Here is a 27,041-nt window from a genome sequence, read left to right on the forward strand (position 1 = left end):
GCTATAAGAGACAGCAACTTCTCTTTCTGCTTCTGGTGTGATCTTCCCTGCTTGCTCCTGTGACAGTGCAGCAGCCAGTGGCATGCAGGATGCCCAGGGATGCTCACCTTCCCAGCAAGTTCTGCCAACAGGGCCAGCCTCACGGGCATTCTAGTGCAGTTGTACAGGACACCACTCTCAGAAGAGGTCCCATGTTTGGTTAGATGCTCTTTTGATGCTATCTTGAAATTTTTTATAATTTTATAATTTTGTACTTGTGTCTTGTAGTTCAAGTTTAATGGCACAATGGAGCATGCATTGAGCAGAGGAGATAACCAGATGAGAGTACACACATGGGCTCGGATCTTCAGGTACAGCAGACAGTGGAGAGCATGAGTGCAAAGCAGTTGGCCTGGCCATCAGGTACACACAGGCATGCACGGGGTAGTCTGACACTCTGCAGACCCCTAGAGGGTGGCCTTTGCTGGGACAACAGCAGCAACAACAGAAGCAGCAGTGGTGGCAGCCGCAGCACTGGAAGAGAGAGCAGACACCTCATGGACACAATGCTGGGGCCTGTGGTGAGAGGCCAGCTTGGCCACCATTCTCAGAGCCTGTCCTTGTGGCATTGGCACAAATATTAACTCTCCAGCTTCCACACCAGAATAGGAATTTCTTGTGCTCAGCCAGTAAACTTTTTCTGTATATTATTTTTTTGTGAATAATAGCAGTCACATGGACATTGCAATTAAGCATATTGGGTAGCTATTAGAATTTTTTAAAGAGTTCGGAATCTCTTGTTTTGAAACCTACTGCAAGAACTGGAAAGCAAATATCCACAGGCTAATAAATAGAAACTAAATTTAAAGATTAGTGCATTCAATAGGAAAAACACAGTATTTTCATATGAACTTTCCAATGAAGCAATTATTGACAAGAAAGGTAATTTTTAAATTAATGTTTTCTTGTCAATGAACATGGAGCAATAGAATACGTAACAGGCATTTTAATTTATATACAAAACAGAAGTCACTTTTCGTATCTTAAGCAAATCCACAAATTGCAGAAAATGTCAGAGAAAGTATTAAAATGCCATTGTATAAATTTACATTTAAAATTAAATTAAGAAAAACAAAAATGATTTACATAAAGAGTTAAATCTTTTTAGAAAAAGATTTAGAATTATGCTCTAGGTGCACTTAAATTTATATTTCAAAAGAATTCATCAGAAACTTATCCTGATATTGTTACAGCCTATAACATACTCATAACAGCTCCACTGACAGTTGCATCAGCAGAAAGACTCTTCTCAAAATTAAAAATTATTTATCATTTTACATTGCTAAGAGCAATTGGCATTACATTCAATTATAACATTGAAAATAAAGTTGCTAAGTTTTTATATATTTTCAGAAAAGGGAGTCAGAAAAATCTCATAATCAATCAGGATGTCACATTAATAAAGTATTATAATTTATTATACCACATAAAATTATGATATATAGTATATTAATTTTTATAATTTATAAGTTTGTTATTTCATGTATCACTATTACCTGTTTATATTTTATAAATAATAACTTAAAAGTCTTTATATTGTAGAACTTTTAACTATATTTTATTTCCCTGCTGTTTGAACAAGTGGTCATGCATTTTCATTTTGCTCTTGGTCCCACAAATTATAGGCTGGTCCTGTCTACCTGTGCCCCAGAGGATGGCTTCCCCTAGTCTTCCATCACTACCTCAGCAGGTAGTTTCCTGCTTCCCGGTCTTGGCCTTCAGCACCTCAGTCAACTTGCCCATGACCCAGTGGAGCACAGCCACATTTTCTCAGGTCTTAAGATGGAGTCCCTTTCCAAATGTGTTTCTTCCTTCACTACTCTGCCTGAGCTCTGGAATATTGACTGCTCCTTCTGTCATTCCTGTATTCTTTAGAGTTATTTACCTCTTAGTAGTTAGTCCCCTATTACTAGTTAATAATTCTTTATATTAAACTTTCCCTGTTGAAATTACTGAGTAGTTTCTGTCTCCAGACTGGACCCTGACTGATATACATGTGACACAAAGATTTTCACACTTTGTGGCCACTCCCATACATGCATGTCACATGCCTCTACTCTAGACCTCTTCAATCTCAATCTTCCCAACTTCTTCTCTCAGGCCTTGACTAGCTGGTCAAGACATTTTCCACTTGCTATGAGTGTATATATTCCAACTTTGAGCAACTTCTCTTTCCACGGTGAGTGGCCAGCTTCTAGCTCTGGTAAGGATTTTACCTCCCTTCTGTCCTTTAAGGCCACTCCTAAGTAAGGCTGTAGTTCAGCTGCTATCAATCTTTTGACCTGTGCCCACATACCGAGCCAATTCATTTGTGAAGAATACTCAGGCTTTTTTCTCCTCCATCAGCTGATCACAGCCCAGATGGCCAGAGGTGTGAGCTGAGGGGGAGGTGCTGGTGCCCTGGTGGTGGATGAAATGGGAGGTCAGAACTATCTGCTTGTATAGATTACTTGTATCTTCAGACTGGTCATGCTTAACCCAAGATGTATCACTTCCATCTTATGATGGAACATACCTAGCTTACCTGACTGGTAGTTCTAACAGAGCTCAGCTCATAATAAGCAGTCTCCAAATCATGATTATTTGGTGCTCTATGGGTAGATCCTTCATCGCTGCTAGAGCCTAGTAGCATACCAGGAGTTGATTTTAAGAAGTTATACAATTTTCTGCTGCAGATGGTGCGCTCTTGCTCTGGAACCTAGGTATTTGTGCTGTGTTTCTTTCACTGGGATTTACCATTAATACCACATGGCCTCTCTTCCCAGCACTTTACCCATAATACTAAAGGTTCTCTCAGGGTCTATGATCCAAATATCAGGGCTGTTTGCACAGCACCATATGGTACCAACTGTCATAGAGAGTAACATGCAGGATATTTATTAGGACATGTTCAGGTCAACTCTTGGGGAAGGGAAGGTAAAGAAGCAATATGGATTCGAAGGAGAAGTCAAGCTACCTGCAGACCCAATGACAATCTCACCAACCCCATAGGGTCTGTGAAGCTACAATGGCCCTTCAGAATGGTTCTGAGTTGGCCTGAGATGGCCAGGCCTTTATATTGCTACCAATTTTATATTAATCAAACATGGATGGGGGCCACCACAGGAAAGAATGTGACTTTAGGTGACCCCAGATTAGGACATCCTGAAAGTGCTGTCAACTATCTGCCCACAGTGTTCCCAGAAGGAGGAGCAAAAATTCTTTCATTGAAGGTGCACTTGGGCAATGCATCATGGTGTCCATCATAGTAATCAATAAATTTAACTTCTTTTGTTTTTCCTTCCTATGTAAAAATCAAATATAGTATAAGAAATATGCACAGCTCTTACTTGACATACCGGAAAATTCTGGGCAATGGGGAAAAATAGACTATTATCTTGAAAAACTGCAGAACCCAAGGTCAGCCTCATGTACAGGTAAATTAGGTAATCTCTTCTGTGTTTTGAACAATCCAGAGGTGCTTTATGCCTTAAAATCTCAACTCCGACTACAGCCTTAATTTCTTCTCATTGTCCTCTCTTTCCATACTCCAAGAAAGGAAGAATTTGAGTAGTTATTAAATTTAGTATATACAGTAATCAAATGCAAAAGTCTCCCACCCAAATTCCATATGCTAAGGTCATTTCTCCAGGAAAGGAAGCCTAAAAGCTACAATAACAGCCAGCGTAAGATTCTTAAAATCTGTTTTAAAAGTATCCTCAAGGATGACCTAAAGGGACAAGACCATTAAGATGCCCCCCAATCATGAGCTGGGATTGGGTGGTGGGTGGGTATTCAGGATTTGTTTCCTGAACCCAGGAAGATGTTGACACGCAGAACACAGACTCTCAGGTATCCCTCCTGAGTGCCTGTCCACATCCAGAGGTGCGGTGGCAACAGCTAATCCCAATCATCTCTTACATAATAGTCTACCCCTCAGGTGTCCTTGGACAATAGAGATACTGTCCACCTTTAGAGGAGATGGGGAGACATTGGGAAGAAATTATTTTACTCCAGCTCACTTTTGGTGCAAAAATTTGCCCAATTCTTATGAGTTTGTGTACTGGTTTTGTGTGTCTTCCTCTGATTTCATAAAGATTTTTGTTTTTCATTGATCAGGTTAGGTCTCCATGATGGCGAGGTGGGTAGGAGCAGAGATTTAGGAGCCAGGCAGCATGTGTTTGGAATTCCAGCGATCTGTCCAAAATTCTATGATTGGAGGTACCTGCTCAGCCTCTGAGAGGTCGAGGCTTGCCTCTACAGAGAGGGAGGTCCCCAAGACTTTGATTCTCTCTCTGTCCCTTCCCCTCGGGTGAGCAGGTATGAAAATCACCCGTCATTGTGAGTCAGAGTGAGAGCCGGGACAGCAGGTCAGATGGCAGAAATGCACGTGGAGGAAGGAGAGTGTGAAATATCAGGAGGCTCTATTCCCTTTTCCTGTTTACTCCTTTTATAAATTTTAATCTTTTAACACTTAAACTTTCCCCAGGATTCTTATTCCTGTGGCCAGCTCTTTACTTGCCATCACAGTTTACTCCTAGATATGGCAAACGACCGCTGAAGGTCGACCAGATGGCTTGATGACTTCCTTGACTCTCTTTGGGAAAATAATTGAAAGAAACTCCAGCTACTCATTCTCCTGCAGGCAAGGGTGTGCAGTGATTGCTTCTGAAAATGAAAAGATGAACATGCTTATTGTGTGCCTAGAAGCTCCAGGGAGCAGAGAGGCACTTTCTGCTCCACCATTTTATTTGAGAACATAAGGAATTAATTGTACACCTTGCTGAGGGGAAAAAAGGCACATTGTATATTCCAAGTATCATGGTCTTTCTTTTAGGATTAGAACACGTAGCTGACACGGAGAAAATACTTTCAAGATGTTGTGGGGGAAAAAAAACTCTCAAGACTCTTTACAACTTGATATTACTCAGCACCTGCACAGGTTCACATCTCTGCAGGGTAGGAGTGTCTATTGTTTCTCAGAGAGCGTAACCCAGACATCCCTCCCAATCCATAATCAAACGTGAGTTCTCCTGAAAGACATAGAAACCAAGCAGGGAGAAGACATGAGAACTCTTCCCAGGAGTTTCAAAATATTTCCAGATATGAGAGCATTAAAGAATAATTTCCTCCTTGGGGATTTTGAGGCTTCTCGAGCTGAAAAGCAGGCATGTTTCTTGCATTTCCCACTCAGCCTGGATCCCAGCGTGAATCAGGCGCACAGACCGGCCTTCTCTGCCGGTGCAGAGGGCCCGGACCACCAGAGGGGAAGGACCAGGTGGGGCAAGGGACAGGATGTTTGCAGTTAGTTACACCTGGGTATTGGGTTCCTATCCATTCCTGACTGTTTCAATGCCTTCCTGAATCCACGGGGATGGATTCAGGTGCAACAGTGCAGGGTGCAGTCTCTGACAGCTCCACAACCCTATCCCTTTCCCAACCACAGAGAGAGTTCAGCCCAAAGCCCAGGAACACCTGACTCCATCTTCCTTTATCTCTCGTCACACCCTTGTTAAAAATGCCTGCATCCTTTGGACTTGGTCTTTCCAAAAGCCTTTCTCTCTCTTTTCCATTTCCTCCTTCAGCAAACACTCCCAAGTGGATCGCTGCCCAAGTTGGGGTTTCCTCAGAAAACCTCTCTGGAATAGATTCTTTTCTATTAGAATTTTGCTCAAGAAAATGTCACGCGTTGGGGTGGTTGCTGGCTCTGCTTCTCAGCCCACGGCATGTCTACCAGGCCACGGAAGTGTCGCCACACAATCAAGGGCTTACACGTGCCTGTGTCTGGATGAGCAGTGGACAGGGGAGTTCTGGGGATTATTTTCTGACCTCAGGTGGAATGCATACCTTTCCCTGGTCTTGTTTCTTTTAAGCAGGGCCCGTGTTAATTGTACCATGTTTCTATGTCGGGTAGGTGAGTTGCTGTATCTCTCTTTCCTTTACCATTTGCACAGATTCTTGAGGAGAAGGGGGTGTCGTGGTGCAAGGGAGGATAGGGCAGAACTTGTGACTGAGAGCTGAGTGAGTCCCAAGAGGCTCCACAGGCAGGGGTGGGATGGGAGGGCGGGACACTGCGCTTGGGGTGGGGGTCAGGACTTTCCAAGGTGGGGAAGTGAGCTGGGGAAACAGCTTCAGATCTGTTCTCGTTGCCATTTCCACGAGCACGAAACTGGCCCCGGTAGAGACCAAGGCCAGACTGACCAGGGGCAAGGCCTAGCTTGTTTAGATGGGGCTATTCAGATGGAGTTTCATGTCCACAAGAAGCCTCAGCTTTCACTCTGATGACATTTCCAGATGAGGTCATTACAAAGAGTCCCAAAGAAGGACAGAAAGGATTGAAAAGAGATGCTCATGGTTCAGCTCTGGTCTTAGGTCTCGTTCCCAGACCTCATTTCTCTTTTTGTGATAAATTAATACTTTGGGGAAATTACTAAAAGTTTTTGTGAGTAGCATAATTACATTATCATATTATAACTTCTATTTATAAAATATAGCATGTAAAATATGCCTCAGTTTTTACAATCCTGTTTTACTATTTATTCATTATTGACTATATCTTAAAAGAGCATAGTTTATGTTTCAAATATACTTAAAGTTTATTGAAATATACCTATATTTGGAACACATGTCTTGGCAAATGGTGCTCTGGGTTTCCTTCCAGCTGTTGGAACCACCGCATGAGCTGAAGGAGGGGCAGGAGGCAAGTGGGTATCTTTGGGTTCTTCCTTTTAGCTTTGAGTTTTCCTTCAGAGGGGTTGAAACATAAGGTTGCCGAACTCACAAAATGAGTCAGTGGAGTGATTCTCTGGTCTTCTGAGCATAATCACATTTGCTTCCTTTGCTTTTTAACAGCAAAAAAGAAGACACAACATAAACCCCAAACATTGGCCTGGGCCTTACCAACTGAAGACACAGAACCTGAGAGAAATGGTCCATCACAGATAAGAAAAGTGCCAAAGACCAAAGAGCCGCATTAGAAAAAAGGAAAGAAAGGAAGGAAGGAAGGAAGGAAGGAAGGAAGGAAGGAAGGAAGGAAGGAAGGAAGGAAGGAAGGAAGGAAGGAAAAAAGGAAGGAGGGAGGGAGGGAAATATGGAGGGAGGGAGGCAGGAAGGAAGGAAGGAAAAAAGGAAGGACAGACAGAGGAAACACTGGGTTTCTTTCATAAATATCTGGGGCTTTGAAACTCATATTCAGAGTATAGTTAGTGACAAATTCTTTTCTTGTTGATGCAACTTGGTATCTGGAAATTCTACTCAAATGAAGCTACAAAAACATTCTCCAACAGCACAATAACCATGGATGCCCTGTGTGACCAAGGGCACACAGGGCTAGAGCTAATTGGTGAATTTAAGAGATAGGACCTGTCTGAGGAACGGTGGGTTGTGACAGAGACAAGATAATTTCCACCAAAACCCTGCATCAGTGTGGCCCTCCCCCCAGAGGTAAACTTCCTGTCACCCCTTCCATGCAGCCTTTCCTGACATTCTCAGCCTGCCAGTCCCGACCCCCCAGAGCCCCTCCAGTTGTGTCTGTGTTAGCCCTTATAGCCGTGTGCTGTGTCCCATCAGTCTCCTCGACTAGAATTCAAGGCAGATGACTTTTTTGTGCAACATTTTTTGGGGGTGTGATCCCCAAAACTGCATCAGAACGATGACACAAATAGTATTTTTCTAGCTCTGTTCCCACCTCACACTCCTGATAAACACTTCTGGAAGGCTCCCAGGAAGCGTCTCATGCCTGTTCCATGGACTGGCTCTGCGGCTGCAGGTCTATATTCCCATGTCCCCGTCCCTGGGGTGCACCGGAGACTGCAGGTACCGATGCGATGCTGAGGGTATCCAGTCTCAGTTGCTCGTCCCCAACAGCAATTACCAGTTTCCTCCAAGCTGCTGCACTCACTGGTCAGCCCTGGGTGACATAAGCCATCCCAACCCTGTCTGTTTAGGTTTGCAAAGCTGCTGACCCTATTTCCTTTTATTCCTGAAGCTACTGGTGTTGATGTCCTGGGGCCTTGCAATGTTAGGATCTTACAGAGACTTTGACATAATGGCTCCTTAATTTTTAGATCACTTTTCAGTGCATACTGCTGGGTTAGGCTGCAGAACAGGTGGGATGACAGAACTCTTTGTCCACTGCTTCAGATTTGTGTGCCTCTGAACTCTTCAAAGAAGACTCCTTGGAAATTGACCCCAGCTCCTCCCCCACCACGGCACGTGCGCTCACATCCTCACAAGTGCCTGAGCTCTGCCATGACCACCACTGAGATGCAGGCAGGAATCCACGCTGTGGGCCTGCCCCACTACGCCAGGAGGTATTTAATAAATGTATGTGAAATGAATTGATGACTTGAGTTGAACTTGGGAAGTCCCGGCAATGTTTTGCTTATCATTGACACAAAGGGTATGTCTGTAGCCCCAGCTTTGAGAGGAGGGGAGTGAGCCAGACATGGTCACAGGAATTGATACTAGTGTTTCTCCCTGGAGTTTGCCTTCGCAGAGTGTCACTGTGACTGCCATTTGTGCTGGCCTGTGGCTCAGTGCTCACTGTGCACAAGGACCCCCCCGAGGAACCTGGAAAACTACAGCTGCCCCAGTCCCACCCCAGGACAAGCCCTTTCGATTAGTCTGGGGTGGGGCTTGGGCATTAGCTTCTTTAAAGTTCCCCAGTGACCCTCACGCACCCAAGGGCTCTGAGTACTGCTTTAGTGCAAACACAAAAACATACGGACACACATACGGCTCTGAAGAAACTTCAAGTGGCTTATTTTATTATTTTTACTCTTATAAACACTTTTATAACTTATCAATATTTTGATTTTGAGAGGTTCAATTTTCATTGTAGCCAATCAATAAATAAAGATGCATAACAATTAGGTATAAATAATCTCTCTGCTCTAAGGCTACCCCACCCCACCCCTTCCGCCCAGGAAAAAGTGCTAATAATGTGGTGTCTATTCTTTCAAACCTTTCTCTATATTCATGAAAATTGTATACCCGTTTATATACATGCTGTTGGCTAAGATATTTTGAAACATTATCTTTCTGTCTTGCATTGCCCTAAACATGACCAATCTTCTGTGTTCTAGAGGCAGAAGTTTGCCTTGGTCAAGGGTAAGAGTCTGCCAGGAGCAAGAACATTTCTGTGTGGGCCCCGATGTAATGGGAGATACTGAGAGGTCTGCTGGCCGGGCTCAGGCAGGCAGGCCACCAAGGCTGGGCCTTCCATGACTATAGTGTAGGTTCCAGGGCCAACAGGACAGGAGGAACCAGTGACACTCATTCATTCATTCAAGAAGTAATTCTTACACACCAGTTGTGGGCCTGACAGTTCCAGGTGCTGGGAGGCAGCATTGGACCAAACAGACCCAAATCCCTATCCTCATAGAGCTTCCGTTTCAGTGGCAACTTCAACAGGAACCCAGCTTGTGTTCAGAAATCAGCAGGACAAAGGTCCCCACCTAGAGCCTATGGAAAAGGCCAGCACCCAGTGAGGCCACCCTCCCCAGTGTCCCACATCGTCCCACCACCAGCCAGAGCCTCCAGCGATCACCTCACCATACAACATTGTGGAGAGAAGAGGAGGAAAGTTAAACTTTGAATTCACAATCTCATTACCCCAATGAGATTGTGCTAAAGTCAGGAGAACAGGTGTCTCATACACAGGACGGGACTGAGGTATTAAAAAATCCATTAACAGGTAAGTTTAAATTTCACACAGTCTGATGTGTGAGGAGTCAGGAGGAAGATTCAATGGCCTACAGCAAACATGCACATCTAAGTAACAGTACTTGAAAGTTCACCCCTGTTTCACACTTATATGCCGACTCATTTCTGGTTTTGCCTTGTAAAAATGAGATCCTACCCATACACCTTGCTCTCGCAATTGCCATTCATCGTTCCTGTGTCAGTCACCCTGGAGAACCTGCCCAGCAACCAGCTCCTGTCACTTCTATCACTCGCAGTAGGTGGGTGCAAAGGAAATCTGAGATCACTGGTAGGAGGGGCTTCAGGGGTCTCCAAAATGAATGAGACAGCCTTCCGGAACAGAATAGCGCGGTGGAAGTTTTTGTTATTATTGCAATCATTCCCGTGAATGAGGATTTATTTACTGAATGACAGTGTAGGGCAATTGCATGGTGAGTTCACCCACTCCGTTTCTAAACGGAGCAGGACAGTTCAGAATGGTCTCAGGAAAGGCACCAAAACTTCTCTGGCTTCAGGTTGTTTATACTGAAAGACAGAACTCATATGGCAGATTTGAAGAGGAAGAGAAGTCTCAGAGGGCTACAGCAAATTATGAGATCTGAATTATGGGATATCTTAAAGGAATGAAGTTTTGTGATCTGCAAGTGCAGAAATTCATCATAAATAAAACATTTACAAGGACATCTGATGATCCTGCTTATAGAGAAAATGTGAGTGAATAAATGAGTGAGGGAAAGAATGAGATTCACTGAGCCCTCAGGGTGAGGAAAACATACCACTAGTGATATGAAAGGCTATTTGGGGTTTTAAGGGCATAGTGTATTAAATAATACTAAATTTCACAGCACAAAGTTATCCCATTTGCAATTCCTTCCATACATTTTGATTCCCAAAGGAGAAAGACTCCACACAGGGTTATTATTTGATCTGTACTTTACTAGTCCTTGCCAATCTCCCTTGGGAAAAAAAAAAAAAACAGGAGACAGAGAAGAAATAATTATTAGACCTGGAGCCATCAGTAGACAACATCTAGCCAGAAACTGATAGCTTGCATTGCTTCTTTTGAATTAATGTTTATTTGTAGCTTTTATTTATGAGCTGAGTTTCATTTTTTACTTATCCAGTGATACAGTTTCCTCTAGAAATACATTTATTTATGTAAAAATGGCAGAGTAGGTTTAAAGCAAAATATTCATGGAGGAGTATATAGGATTTAATATATGGAAAAATTTTGAGCACGTTCTATGAATGGCAGATGTTTGGGAAGCACTGTGTTAACACATAAACTATTCATAGACCACAGTTCTTTAAATATTTGTGCTTTAAAGTAGGTCAAAAATGTCCCTTGTTTATGCTATTACTTCCTTAGCATGCCAGTTCTTCATAAATGCTTTAAAAAATCATTTTTCCCAATGCAGGGACATTATTGCACTTTCCCAATTATTTGAGCCAAATATAATGAGATTTTATAGCAAAAGAAACCTAATGTGGAATGTTAGTTTTGACAAAGTAATGTTCCCTTAGGAAATCAGGAAATTGTTTTGTGTCTAACAAGTTTAGGCAAGGGCACTTGTTTGGAAAGCTTGTGGGATCTTCACATCTAGTGCAACTGATGGAGAATAAAGACTGTTACGGTTATATTCCAACCCTCCCTTTAATCAACTTTGCTTCTGCTATGGCTGTGTCTGCCTTTGTAAAATGGGAACTGAAGGAGAAAAAAAAAAGTGGCTTAATGTAGAATTGATATACGGAGGGAGTTGGGAAGTAGGTGAAGGGACAAAATAAAAATAAAAGAGAAAAATAAAAACACAAGAGAAAAATAAAAACAGACAGAATCTTGGTAGCGAGAGGATTATATAGATGGTCCATTCCAGGATATTGCAAAAATAACATATCTTTGGGAAACTGGCAGACATAAGTGCAATTGCTAGTTTTGCAACCTACCAGCTACAAGCCTCAGTTTCCCCATTCATGTAATGGAGTAAATAACCCTTGCTCATCTGGAGAAAGGCGTGAGTGGAGAAGAAATGGTAGGGGACTAAGTCAGGAAGTGGCTCTTGAGGGTTGATTAAAACAGTATTCCCCTTTCTAAAAGAATTTGGAAGTCACACTTTTCAATCAGAGCAATTAGGGCCTATAGAAGTTGTTCTTAGGAAGATCAATCAAAGTACCTCTGTTGTCAGACAGACCCATTTTGAGTGCAGCAACCTAATTGTTTTCAATAAAAAAAATCACAGGTGATATTTTACAGGGCTCTGTCAAATATTAGATTGAGATCTAAAAGCATAACCATCATGATCTTTGCCTGTGAAGATTTGGAGGCAGGATCCTCTTCCAGTCTGGGGGATTGGGGCCTCTTTCTAAGCATGTATGGATTTTAGAACCACAGGATCCAGGCCCTGCTCTCCATCAGCTGTATTAGGGTGAGAAGATGTTGGCTGAATTGCCCACCCCAGAGCCATGAGTCATATTTTCAACATAAAATTTGTTCTCCTGCAACAAATGATTAGCTCTAATCCGCCTTAATTTCTTACAGATCATGGGCTTAGCTAATTTGCATGTCTGTCGTAAGGGGCTGGCATTATGCTAAAAATCTAGCCCCAGCACGTTAGGAAATGCAATATGAACAACATCATCTTTACTCAGCTGGGACACTCCCCTGAGTCTGAAAGCCAGTGATTAAGAGTAAGAAAGAAGAAGAGCAGAGCAATGACAGGTCTTGGTGGAGAACACGGGCTTTGACTGGGGTCTGTGCTGACGTGGCAGACAGTGGAGAAGGATGCAGGGGGAGCCCAGGCCCTACAGAAAGGGGACCCCACATTCATTCTTGAGATGTAAGCAAGAGAGGACCGGACAGGCGTTCCTTCCAAAGTAGAAATTGGCAAGGTTGAACACCACGAGGGTGTGAGACAGGCCCACAGCCATGGGCAACCTTTCTCTGTTTTGTTGAACTACCAGCATCAGCTCTTCACAATGTGCTAAGGAAGCAGCAGCATTTGGGGCCTGGAATTCCAGCCCCAGGCATCAAGAAGATAGTCTCATCCTTAACACTATGATAGCTTACCATTGTTTTAGCTCACTTTTCTGACACTAATCTCAAAGAGCCTTGGAGCGGGATGCATACTGAGGTCACCAATTTAGTGAGAATAATACATGGGGCAGCATGTTGGAACTGGAAAGCCTCAAACAACTGTGAGCAGCTCATCAATAGAAGATGATCCAGTCCTGGTGTTGCCAGGGGCCCAGCAGGGAATTCCTCCAGGGAGGATGAGGTAGGTGTGGGGTCTACTGAGATGCTGAGGGGCAACTAACTCCCCATCCCTGACTCACACAGAACAACCTCATTTTTAACTGATGTTCATCTTGGAGTTCTTTGTCAGACTCTTTTTAAATTAGAAGCATTTCCTAGGCTAAAATTACCCTAAGAACCACTAACATGATCCGATCTCCCCATTTTCCAGGTGATGAACTGAGGCTTTTGGGGGCATTCGACAGGAGTTGTCTGCCAGCTGCTGCATCAGGTGTGGCACATGATGGTGATCCACACAGGTACTGTCCCAGCTCCCCTGGAAGTCACATTGCACTGGCCTGGCTGAAGCAGAAGACTTGCAGGTAATGGACACATCGTTAATGAATTAAACAATAGAGTCAGCTCCAGGTCAGCCTGGGGCGCTCCAAAATGTTCAGTTAGACTTTAAGGAGTCTCACTCCTCCTCAGTCCCATTAGGTTCCAGAGGTCACCTTAGGTTACAGGTGTCCTGAAACTCTGCTCACGTAGGGGATGGAGAGTGGCCTGGTGCAGGTGACTTAGGACTGCCACTTGCCTGAGGGGCTTACAGCTCTTCCCAGGGCCCTCCTGTCAGCTCACTTGCCAGACGCCTCCTGGTGGCAGCTCCACCCACAGTCGACTGACGCTTCAGGCAGGCGCCACCCAGAAGCTTCTCCTCCTTATCAGCAACCTGGCCTGCCCCCTGGGGTCCCATGTTCCTACCCTTGGGCTATTAATGTTTTAGCTCAAAACCTCTGTGTCTCTTCCCACAGAGCCCGGCCCACCAGGAAAAATTTGATCACCTACTAGACCTGCTCCCAAACCATTTCCAGCAGAAAATCCATTTCCCCTCTCACACAGTTAGGATGCCCTTGATGGTTAGAACTGCACGTTCTGCATGAGGTGGAAAGCGTGTAGGGAACGAGGAATGTTTTCACTGTGACCTGTAAAGAGCCACTTTTGCATCCAGGATGGGTAAAATGACTCTTATTACAACAAACATAGAAAAAGAAGAAGGAAGGGAAGAAAAGCAATATATATTCACATATCAATCATACATAGAATATTGAAATACAAAGATATCACTACCATGTAATCATGGTAAATGGGTAGGCAGAAAAATGTGGAGTCAGATGAGAACTTGTAACAAGGGCTTGTGACCCAGCCGAGGGGTCAGGAAAGCCACCCCTAAGGGGGCAAGAAAGGGAGAGGGTTCCAGCAGAGGGAACAGCAGGGGAAAGGCCCTGGGGTATCAAGTGGCAGCACAGTCCGGGATCTTAAGGAATCTTATTGCAGCTGGAGATGAGCGAGCAAAGGAGAGAAGAAGAAGAGAGGAGCCTGGGGGCATAGGTGGGCACGAGGCTTCCGAGGCCCCGCAGGCTGTATAAGACGCGCTTCACTGTGAGGGATCGGTGAGCTGATGAAAGGTTAGGAAGGTGAGAATTGATGTGGGTAGGTCAGTTAGGAAACTGTGGTGGTCTCTAGGGAGAGAAATAATGTTGTCTTACACTAGCTGGTGGCAAGGGACATGGGGAGGCGTGGATGAATTCAAGAAACACTCGGTGGTAGAATCCCTGGGGCTTGATTGAGTTACACCAGAAGAGAAGGGTGTTTTCAGATTGACTTCAAGGTTTATCATGAGAAAATAGGTACCACTGAGTGAGACGGAAGACAAGAAATCTTTGCACATCAGCTTTGGACACGCCTAATTTGTGATTGCCCAGGGCTGCTGTATCGCTGTCGTTCCTAACCAGTGCGCTGCACGAATCCAGGCCATGTTGCCAGGGGCAGCCAAGGCGGGGCTGTAGATCTCTGGGCTCTGCCTTAGCGTCCCCAAATTCCATGGCTATAACTTGCCATTTTTGAAAGGTAATTTTCTTTAGAATTTCTCTGAGGAAGGTCATGCTTTTGGCCTATGACTTTGATGTCAGGTGTTAATGGTACTCAGACTCTAAGGGAGACATAAAAAGCAAAATCAAAGGGGAAGGTTTTCTTCCCCTTGGGACACCCTTAAGTTCTTACTTCAGGAAAGAGAAGGGGGGTGTGTTTATGTTTCTCAATGCTCAATAAGGCTTTAAAATTCCATTGATAGTTTAGCAACCAGGGGAGACTTTCTCCCGTCTGTTGGCACCCCTGCAGGGGCTGGTGACCAAGTCAAGAGAGACTGGTGCCAATTTCATTTTTTGAGACTCCTAATATGTTAAAAATAAAAAAATGCCAATACAGAGATACAAAATTGTGCCATATTTTAAATGTTTACATTGAAAAATTTAATGTGCTTAACACACAATGCCATATGAGTGAGCCATTCGCAAGGCTATGAAGAGATTTATAAACATTATAGGCAGTGTGGTCTGGCAACAGGTGTGAAAATATAATTTAAAAATAATTTTAACACCAGTTTCACACAATATATAGTGGCTATGTGCCAAAGTTTTATTTAACTCATCAACGAGGGAACAGAAAGATGACAACACCACTTTAAAAGGAGAATATGAAAAATTGGGATTTTTATAGTCCATGGGCAATAGAGGAAGGCTAAAATAAGATGAATAAATTAGATACTGACTGATGAGTGTATCACAGGTCAATGAAAGTATAACCTGTGGCTTATCTGGTCTCAGAGTCAGCAAAGTAATTTATCACACCTTATCGGTTTCACAGAATTGCAAATGTCTGGACCCCAATCAATTGTGCAAACTTAGTTACATTCCTCTAGGGAGTCCGATAACCCTTCAGCAGGGCTGTTAAGCGATGCGTGATATTAAAGGACACACAGTCATCCTTTGCCTTGGCAGATAATTTTTCTCAGCGGAATACAAGTTTAAAATTGTATGACAGACATCTGCTACTTTCAGTTCTGTCTCTGTGCCTGGTTACCACAGGTGCCCAGGAAGCCAGGGCACATAGTCCTTCTGGGTCCTCCCAGCAGCATCCTAAGCCTTGACCTTCAACTCTGTGAGCACCAGTCTGCTGTATCAAGCTCTAAGATGGATAATATTCTTACACAATTGACAGCTGTTTAATAATGAGCTGAATATTCATAAGGCAGTTTTCTCGTGTTGAAAAGCATTTCTGTGGTCTCCTGCTTGGACATGAGAGATTCGCAGAAAAGCTGCTGAAGAGGTGAGAAGAGGCAGCATAAGGTGAAGGACAAGTCTTAGGCAGTAATCGAGGAGTGGAAGTCAGTGGAGAGAAGCAGGGTCCGGTTGAGAAGTTTACAAAATAGAAGGGAATGCCTCATCAGGTTATGTTTAACAACTAAAATTCTGTGAGTATAACCAAAACATACTCATCTACTACAAAAAATCTCCTCCCCAGTGGATACCAGTAGGGGCTTATCTGAGTAGTATGCTTTTCCACTTGAAATCTACGTGCAGTAGTCATCAATTTAAGGAGTTTTATTAAATCTGTAAAGCCTATGCTGTTATGGTTTTCATATGCATCAATAATTTTCAAAACCAATTCTAAATTCACTTTGAAATAGATAACAGGAAAATTACAGGGAAAGTTACAAAAAAGACACTGAAAATATATAAATACCCACCCCAAATCAATTACTACTCTCTTCTAACTCAGCATCGATCCAAAAATATCCAGTCGATCCAGAAATTGATGTGTCCCCACAGTCCTGTGCAGACACTATTTTGAGATCTACTTTAGCAAATATGCCGAGAGCTGAGACCTGTCACCTGTACTTTCTGCAGAAGGTTGCTGAAGGCAACTTTAACTGCCTTGTCAACAGTGCTCACGGGCCCCGCCTTCAAGGAATAAGACCTTTTGGTGGTATTTCTAATGGGACCAAGTTCTATTTTTCAATTCAATTTCTGCTTGGTTGGACTTCAAGGTAATCCTGGGATTTTAATCAAGCTCTTATTGGCTAGTAACCGTATATGCGTCTCTGAGTTTTCCTTTCCACTTTTCCTCAAGATGGGGACCCTACTTTATTCAACTTTATGTCTCCAGCACACATCCAAATCCATGTCATATACACTGAAGACACACAAAATGCTTATTGCTTGATTGATTGGAACTAATTAGTTCCGCTTCTCAGGGAGGACTGCCACGATCACAGGCTTTCCACCCAGGGCTAAAGATGCCACAATACTGGGAAATTTCCTGGGAATTGAGGCATTACCTCTTCCTCCTGCACTGAAAATTGGCGGAGACAAAAAGTACATGTAATTTTACAGAAAATGCATATTATTACCCATCCTAGGCCAAAAAGTGGCCCCCAAAGATGTTCAGGTCTTCATCCCTGAAACCTGTAAATGTTATCTTTTTTGGAAAAAGGGTCTTTGTAGATGTGATTAAATTAAGGATTTTGAGATTATCCTGGGTTATCTGGGCAGGCCCTAAAGGCAATCGTGAGTATCCTTAGAAGAGAAGACATTATCACAGATTATCAACAGAGCAGAGAGAGGTTTGAAGATGCTGGCCTTGAAAATGGGAGTTGAGTGGCCACAAGCCACGGCACACCTCAGCCACCGGAGGCTGGAGGAGGCAAGGAATGGATTCTTCCCCAGAGTCCCCAGAGCGAGCCCCGCTCTGCTGACACCTTGATTTTGACCCAGTGATATTGACTTTGGATCTCTGGCCTTCGGCACTGTGGTGAGAATGAGTTCACGCTGTCCCAAGACACCAAGTGTGTTGTCATCTGTCACAGCAGCAGCAGGAAACGATTACACTCCCTGTCCGTGGTCCTCCTCTCGGAGGGCTGTCCCTTCTCAGCACCCACTTCTCTCCCATTCTCAAAACCCCAAAATGTGTGGTGAGAAGGTCACTAGATCCTAAGTCAGAACTCCTGGCCTCCTATGCCCACACTTTATGTAACAGCTGTATTTACTCAGCCAGGGGCCCAAGTTCCCTAAATTGCACTCGGCCTGAGGACGGGTAAATCAGAGCCACAGTCTTTGCCCTCAAGGAGTCCACAGCTGAGTGGGTGACACAGGCAGCACAGAGTTGTGCCACTGGGCGACGTGTGCCCAGAGAGGCAAAGGCAGGACTCTGGGGGCCCCTCACGTGCTCGGAAGCCCTTTGCCCAGGCTCCAGGGAGGGCAGGAGGCATGGCAGGGAGGGCTTGCCAGAGGCGCTGATGAGATTATGCAAGCCGAGTGACACTCACACTGATAGCTAACAACGTTAAGGTTGTCTGCCAGCTCCGCACCGGGACAGCCAGCACCGGGGGAGCAGAGTTCAGAGGGAACACGATGTGAGTGTGCCACCCAGCACCAGGGAGCAGCAGCCTTCCCCGACGGTGCCAAGCGCTTTACACAGGGAGGAAGTTCATTGAATTTTTGCTGTAACAAGCAAGATGCTCTTTTTACCCCGATGATTTTCTCAACAAATAAACTGAGGCACAGTATGAGCGAATGAATGTCTTGCCCGAGCTCCTACAGTTAGTAAAAGTGAAAGACGCTGAGAAAATGAAACCCATCTTCATCCACAGCCCCTGCCCTTACCATTCCCGGAGCAGATATTCTTCTTCTCAGACAGACTGCGTAACTCAGTGGTGCAACAACAAAGCATGGTTTATTTGTTTATGATGAAATATAAAGTAACTCCGAATTCCTATTTCTGCTAATGCAAAAATAAAAATAAAAAAGAAGCGTAACCATGACACTCAGTTGCATCTGGATTCAACTCAGTAACTTTTAGATTCCATGAGTTGCTTTTGGATGAAGATCCAGCCAACTCAAAATCTGCCCCTCTTCTGTTTCTCCTAGGGGACACCTGAGTTTAGAGATACCTTATTTAGCACAGTAGCTTCTGCTAGAGGTTTGCAGCATCTAGACTGGGGACCTTCTTTGATTCTCAGTGGCCCTGCCCTGGGACCTGCCTTGGGTACCAGCTCTGCACACTGCAGTCTTCAAAGGTGACTGAGGTTGTCAGTCTACATGCTCTGTGTCCCCCTTAGTTTGCCTGCTAAGGTGCTCCGGCCCTGGGGCTGTCTCTCAGCAACTCCCACCTGTCAGGCCTCTTGGACCACTACAAAGTCAAGGGAAGGCCTCTCTCTGCATCAATATTGCTTTTCCATGGTTTAAGTCCAACTAAATGGTGTGCTAATGCTGTGACCTTGGGCTTAACCTATAGTGCCTCAGATTTCACCTCTGTTGAATAGAGAAGATAATAGTAACACTATGGGGGGGGGGACTTTGTGATGCTTTAACTTGGTTAGGTTGGACTACATACCCCAGAATATCCTTCCTGTGTGTTTCTGGTTAGGGTGCACCACAAGAGGTACTTGGGGGAGATTTGGAGGGTGGAAGAAAAGCAGCTCACATGCATCACAGCTGGACCTGCAACCAACCACTCCTTGTCCCCCTGGACCCTTCCTTCAACTCTCTGAATCATGGGCCAGGTGTGTGTGTTTAGTTCCACGATGAAGGCCCCTGGCTTCTGCAAGACAACCACAGCTGAAAGATTAAAGGCAACAAGAGCTGATACTGATTCCAATCTGGCCTATGGACTCCACTAGGCTCCAGCTCATTCTGGTGGATCCCAGACTGCCCTGCTCTCTCTCAGTTTATGTGCATCTTCCATCCCCCATTCCATCATCAGGTGCAGAGACAACTGCTGAACCAGCTCCCATATTTGCATCAGGTCAAATCATCAGGAGGTTCATCTTCTCTGATTGAGCCCTGATGCAGCCCTGACTGATACTTCCTTTCTCCAAGTGCTGCTGCGAGATCCACCAAGGCAATCATGTAAAGCCATTAGAGGAGATCCCAGAACATAGGAAGCCCACCTGATGACCATTGTCATGTAGGAAAACGGCATGAGTTTGGAGATAAGATAAACCTTTGTCCAAATCCCGGATTTGTCACTGTGTATGTTTGACCGAGTAATTTCTACCTACAGAGTTGTTATGGGCTTCAGGAATGAGATATATTCATGTCTGGAGCATAGTAAGTGCTTATCCAGGATGGCCATTACAGTTGTCCAGGTTGTGTACTGCACAGTCCTGGGGTGCCCCCAACTTGAAGTCCATGCGCACGACTGTCCAGGGAGCTGCTCAGGGAACAATCTGAGTGGCTCTGTGCAGCAGTCATTCATAAAATGATCCCTACTACAACAGGATGGTAAAAATATACAACCTAAGTTCCATTCGCTACTTTCTGTCACATAACATCAAACTTAGGTTTCCAGTAGATTGTGGATAAACTATACTTTCTATCTGTGTTAACATGAGACCCTTCCCCCTCATTCTCATTCCTGAATTGACACAGACTATCAGCACTTAGATTTGTTTTGGTCAAATTTGGAAGGGAGTCACCAAATAATTATATAATTAATTTATCAATGATTTGTGTGTGCCCGGCTACTATAATTTCAGTGTACTCGATGTCTGGGAAAATGCAGAAGGTGATAGGTCCCCTGAAAGATTTCCCTAAGGAAAGGCGAATGGGCAAAGTCCAGTCACCAAGGACAGTCAGAGAGTGGGTGGCCTGTGCAGAGACCTGGAGGCTTGAAGATAAACAATAGAATGAATTTTTCTAAAATTTTTTCTTAAGCAAATTAGTAGTGTTCTATCCAAGGTAAAATTTAACTTCGTCAAGAATCCTCATAAGGACATATGTCTCCTCCATTCCCCACCACAGTGCATTCCCTTTGACATGCCTTTCAATGAGATGCAGCTGCATGTAAACAGAGCTATGTAATGACTTTGTCCAGTCTGAGATGTTCAGTGGTTTGTAAAAATTCAGGAGCAAAGCAGGGATTTAAATTTATGCATTAAATATCTGCCTTTGCAGGAGCCTGTTATAGACACGCACTTAACAATGTCACTGCAATGGGAGTGGAGCACTGTAATTTCACCAGAACAGCTGGAGGCTTCTGACCAAACATCATGGTCTTGGAACTGAGGAGCCACGCACTCCGGGCCTGGTGCAGGCACTTGCAAGGATAGGTCAAGAACTGACCTCTCTTTTCTCAAGCTGCAAGCGTGCAGAACACTCCCCTGTCCTCTCTCTTCATCTCTTCAGTGCTTCTCTCTTTTCCTTTCTCCTCTCTTTCTCTACCCTTCCTGACTCAATCTGTGCCTCCCTTCCCTCCCCTCCCCTCTTCTCTCCCTTATACCTCTTTCTTCAGTGTTTGAGCTTTGAAATCGGACTGTCTGGGTTTGAGTCCAGCTGTGTGGCTTTGAGTCAGTTTCTTAACCTCTCTGTGTTTCCTCAGCAGTAGAATGGTGACCCTCATGTCTACCTCACTGCTGGTTACAAGGATCAAGCGAGAGGATCCTTACAAAGCTTTCGTCAGAGTATCGCACACTGAATAAGGGCTCCATCATGCAATGAAGTCCAGGTATTTCCTCCCTCTCTTTTACTTCTTTTTTCTTCCTTTTTCTTTCCTTCTTCCATCCTCCCTTTTTCTTGCTCGCCACCAAAACCTAGTTGAGGAGAGATAAAGAGGTGAATTCCAGGAAGGAATCTCAAGTCTTGGACTGTTTTGCGTGTGACCTACATCTCCTGGCCAGGAATCTCTTCCAAACACCACATAAAATCCCTCTCCCGGCAGTCAAAGTCCTTTCCCTCTCATCCTGCCCCTCATGGAAAAGATGAACTTCAGGAAATACACCCCCTGGTATTTCTTTAGGAGAAACTGGACATTGTTATGAAATCCACATTATGCAATGATTTTATATCTCAGTTTAAAATTGCATATTTTAAATCCCTAATCAAAATGCCATATCATGGATAAAGAAAGCAAGTTCTCTCTGAAATCAGTCACCAGGAACTTTGTCTCCAGGGTGCTTGTCGACATTCTCTACACTGTTGTTAGGCTGGTACTTTCCATGCAAAACAATGAAAGTATGGCCCTGAATAGAAAATTGATTGAAGGGTTCTTTTTTTACATTTTCCTTTGGATGCAAAGTGGAAACTCTTCACTGGATTATGTAATTTCAGCAGAGAGCTCTTCTGGGCTGCTCGCCCCTCTTCTCCTCCTCACCCCATCCTCCCCCTTCCCTTTTGCTTTCTTTCCTTCCTGCCTCCTCTGAGCCCTCCTCTCTCTTCTGTCCACTTTGGCAGTGCAGTTGAGTGTGGCAGTGAGGACAGTGGCCACATGACGATTGGAACCAACATCCAGTACCTTTTCACTGAAAACATCAGAAGATGTAAAGCAATCAGGGTGTTTGCAAGCAACCAGAGAGGCTGGGAAAACATATTCCGTTTATTAATGTTGCTGCTTAAATGGGGAAGGGGAGGTGCCATGGACTGAATGTTTGCACTTTCCCCAAATTCATAGTTTGAAATGTGATGCTATTAGGAGGGGGCCGTTGGGAGGTGATTATGTCGTGAAGATGCCCTTATCAGAACAGACACAAGAGAGATAATCTCTTCACAAGAGGATACAACGAGAAGATTGCTGTCCACAGCCCAGGAAGAGGGCCCCCACCAGATACTTAATATGCCATCCCCTGATCTCAGACTTCCAGCCTCCGGAATTGAGAGAAATAAATTTCCATTGTTTAAGCCACCCAGTGTGTGCTGGTGTCATACAGCAGCCTGAACTGACTGAGACAAGAGGTGATCACAGTTGCAGGGTTGGAAGACTTGTCAGGCATAGCATCATCTCCCTTCCTCCTTAAGAATGAGGGAAATGGCCAAAGGAGGGGTCCCAATGTCCTTCAACACTTGCTCACCCAGGAGGCTTCGGGGAATGGGGTGCTTCTTGCTTAGCAGTTTTGGTACCGCAGACGGGCTTTTGATATCAAGGTCTTCTCAGGGGACTTGTATACTAAGATCCCAAGAATGAGGCCTTTATTTTTCTTCTTTAGAAACTTTGGTGGGGGTTGGGGGGAGTGGCTTAACACCAACCTTCACCCAACCCCAAGCTCTGAAAAGTCAGCAGTTGGCATTTAAAAACTGAAACCTGAACACGTCCAGTGACGACCACGCTTATATATTCTTTTCCTGTCTGCTCTTAGTTATCCGTGAAAACAAGGAGGATCGATAAAGAAAAGAAACCCGCAGCAAACTCAAAGTCTTTTTGTTTTTTTTTGAAGAAATACAATCAGCAGGTATCATTTTGTGCCCTCTGAGCAGAACCAGCATGGAGGGCCCTGATGGAGGAAGAAAACCATTAAGAGACTAAGCATAATTAACCACTAGAATTCATTAGTGAAAACTATCTGGGTGCTTTGCTAATTCTGCAGATTTAAAATTAGGCTTAATTTCTAGAAATAGCCACCCAGGGGAGGTTTCTACCGGTGAAGCAGTTAGGGACGTCTGAAAACCTGTTTTTGCCTACAGAATGATCTTCAGGTTCTGGTATGTTCTCTGAGAACCTTGCTCTCTCCACAGCTATGAGGGACCCCTAGTCTCTAGGACCGATCCTGCTCTTGCCGAAAGAACTCGGAAAGTGAGAGACGTATAACATTCAGGGGTTCATTTGCTCATTAACTCATTCATTCATTCATTTAACGAATACTGATGCAGTATCTGCTATGTGCTAGGGACTATTGTACGTGCCGGGAACAGACATGTGAAAAGGTGGACAGAATTCTGCTCTCAGAACTCACAGTCTAGAGCAGGGGTAAATGTTTCTGGAAACCGCCAAAAAATAAATGTTTTAGGCTCTGTAGGCCGCATGGGTTCTGTTGCAACTCCTTGACTGCTGTTATAGCACAAAAGCCACCGGAGATAACATGCTGATGAATGGGTGTAGCTGTGTTCCAACATAACTTTACTTACAAAAGTAGGCAGTAGGCTGTATTTGCCCTTGGGCTACAGTGTGCTGACCCCTCTTCATGATCAAGTTTACATTCCCTTTGGGTTTTTTCCCATTTTCTGGTTTGGGGAGACTGCTGCCTACCATACTCATTTATTCAGCCTCCTCCAGCCTATGTTCCGGGGAGCAGTTCTGCCCACTGGTGGGGCCCACTTCCTGCTGTCGGATTTCAGTGATGCTCCTGCAGTGGCATCTAGATACCTAAGTACCTGTTAGTTGAGAACCCCAGACAAATTCACCCATGTGTGACTAGCTGATGGCTCCTTTATAATCAGCCTCTGCCCACGTTTTGGGACACTGTGTGAGTCTATGCAGACACCCCCAGTGGGAGAGGAAGCATTAGACTATCCCTTTCTATCTTTTGCCTCTTGTCTGCTAGTCTAGACTTTCTCCTAGGTCCTCGAAATGCTAAGGGACCACTAAGGGCCTGCTCTATCCAGTATGCAGCTCTAATATCTGAATCTAGTCTGGACCCCAATCTATCCAATCTACTGTACTGCAATGAAACAGCAAAAACTCAGCCAAGTCTTGAAGATTATCAATCATTTTAATATACTTGGCTTTAATATTGGTCATTAAGTTGCTTTACAGCAGATAAATGAGAAGCCAGGAGAAAAGGGTGTGCACGTGGATGGCTGTGGGTGGTGGAAGATGGAATGTGATGACAGAAAGCAATAATGGACCTGTGCAGATGCAAGGTACAGTCAACTCTTGAACAACACGAGGGTTTAGGGGTGCCAACCCCCACACAGTTGAAAATCTGCATATAACTTTTGACTGCCCAAAAATGTAACTACCAATAGCCTACTGCTGACTGGAAGCCTTAATAATAACATAAACAGTCAATTAACACAAATTTTATATGTTAAATGTATTATATACGGTATTCTAACAATAACATAAGCTAGAGAAAAGAAAATGTTATTAAGAAAATCACAAGGAAAATATATTTACTATTCATTAAGTGGAAGTGGATCATAATAAAGGTCTTCATCCTTGTCCTCATCATGTTGAATAGGCTAAGGAGAAGGAGGAAGAGGAGGGGTAGGTCTTGTTGTCTCGGGGGGTGGCTGAGGTAGGGAAAAAATCCACGTGCAAGTGGGCCTACCCAGTACGAACACATGTAGTTCAAGGTTAACTGTGAATACAACAAGGTAGAGAACACTTTATGATCTTAACAGTTAGCACCAGATTTCCACTTGGGTACAAACTGTCTCCAATGGAAAAATTCTGTCTGGGGTTAAAAGTAACCCACTCTCTCCCCTTTCTGCTGGGCAAACTTTCATAGGGGAAGGATGCTACCTGTCTTAACAGAAGGAGAAAAATTGCAAAGTGTTAGACCAATCTGATGGATGGCGGGTGACAAGCAGAGACGGAGGGTTTAGGGTGGAGACAAAGGTAGTGCCAATGTGGTGGCAGGAAGTCTAACCCAAAAGCTATTCAGTAAATGCCACTAACTACGCAAATATTTGGCATGTGAGACTTCTGTTGGTGATTGAGTAACAGCAATGAAAATGGATCTGTGTTTCCACTGGGGTTCACGTGAGACATAGAGAACGGTGAACAAACTGGAGTAGAAGAGGCAGAAGAAGTGGGAGAACTTAAGACTTCCAGGAATTCTCAGAAATACTCGGGTGAACTCTGGATTGTCTAACATCCCCAGATCTCATGAGACTCAGAATTCAGACATGTCTGAATTATGTAAGAAAAACCCAAAATACAATTGCACATACCTTAAAAGCAAGACATCCTAATTAAACCAGTCCTAGAATTAATGTGAAATAAGCAAAATTCATCCTCAGAACTTCCAACTTCCTGCACATTTGGCTCTGTGGTGCCATATTCCTTCCCTAGGCCAACCCGTGTTCTGGGTGGTCACAGTTGTCCCGTCATTCCATCACAGTCACACCTGCTTCAGGAACAGCCTGTGAATCTGTTTATATCAAAGTCTGAGAGTGTGCAATGTTAAGACTACTTCTCAGGCATAGGGACCGGCGCCCTGAGATAAAAGCACAAAGTGTGTTTGGTGGGATTTCATGGACAACCAGCATGCAAAGAGCATTCTGGACAGAGGCATGCCCAAGTGGCCTTAAAACCACAGCAAGGCATAAAAGTTTAAGGTGGAGTCCTACCTCACGACTTATAGCAAAATATATTTTAAATGAATCAAAGAATGATATGTTTAACCATGGAAAAATTGTATGAAGCTTTTACGTTGCAAAAAACTCAACATAAAAATAGCAAAGTCAAAGAAATGTGACACAGTGAGAAAAAATTATTTGCAACACATATTGACAGTCAAAGGGCCTAATTTTCTTAATATCTAATGATTTAACAGCTTGTTTATTTATTTAACAAATACTTATTACCTGTCTGCTATGTGTCAGACAAAATTCTAGGCATTGGTTTGGGGATAAATTGGGCAAACAAAATAGATAGAAACCTTCTTATGCAGCATGTATTCTGGAGCGTGCATGTACGTGAGGTGTGAAAGGCATTAAAAACAGAAACCTCAACACCTCAATAAACAAAATCATAAACTGGCAGGTCCCGTAAAATAAATATGAAAAATGACAGCTCATAGTTATTGAGCACTTTCTGTTCCAAGGGCGTTGCGTGCATCAACCAAGTAATCTTTCCAACAATTCTATACAATGAATACTATCATCATCATCTTCATTGTAAAGACATGGAGAACTTAAGTATTTTTCCCTAAATAACAAAACTAGTAAGTAGCAGATCTAGGGTTTGAAGCCAGGTAGTCTGCCTCCAGAACCCACACTTCTTAACTATTAAGCTAAACTAGCTCTCGATAGCTGAAAATACATGAAAAGATGCTTGATTTCCTCCATAATTTTAGCTGCAAATTAAAACAACAATGGTGGTATGTCATTTTCACCTACCAAATTGGTAATGATTAGGTTCAGTGCTAACGAAGACATTGGGGGAAAGTTCTCTTACTTACTGTTGGTGAGAGTATAAATTGCCGTCACTTTTTTGGAGTGCATTTGTCAGCATGTATCACAATCTAAAATCCACGTACCATTTAACTCAGCAATTCCAGTTCTAGGGATTTATTCTCCAGTTACATTCACTCATTTGTACAAAGCTTTATAGAAATTTAGCACTATTGGTGATAGACAAACATTGGAGAAAATTTTTTATTAACAAGGCAATAGTTGATTCAAATATGCCTCATTCAGTCAAAGGAATACTGTACTGCTATGAAAAGGAGACATATTTGTATTTTTAGATGTGGAAAGGTCTTTTTTATTATATTACTAAGTTAAAAAAGCAAGAAAGTAACAGCTAGGACATA

The 27,041-nt window shown here is 43.7% G+C and overlaps 1 pseudogene; it reads left to right on the forward strand.

Moving 5' to 3' along the window:
- Positions 1 to 332: 332 nt before the first annotated feature.
- The window catches only part of LOC123645704, a 100,485-nt pseudogene continuing 73,776 nt past the window's right edge, over positions 333 to 27,041 (forward strand).

Source organism: Lemur catta, chromosome 10 (assembly GCF_020740605.2).
Source record: "Lemur catta isolate mLemCat1 chromosome 10, mLemCat1.pri, whole genome shotgun sequence".
NCBI classification, from domain to species: domain Eukaryota; kingdom Metazoa; phylum Chordata; class Mammalia; order Primates; family Lemuridae; genus Lemur; species Lemur catta.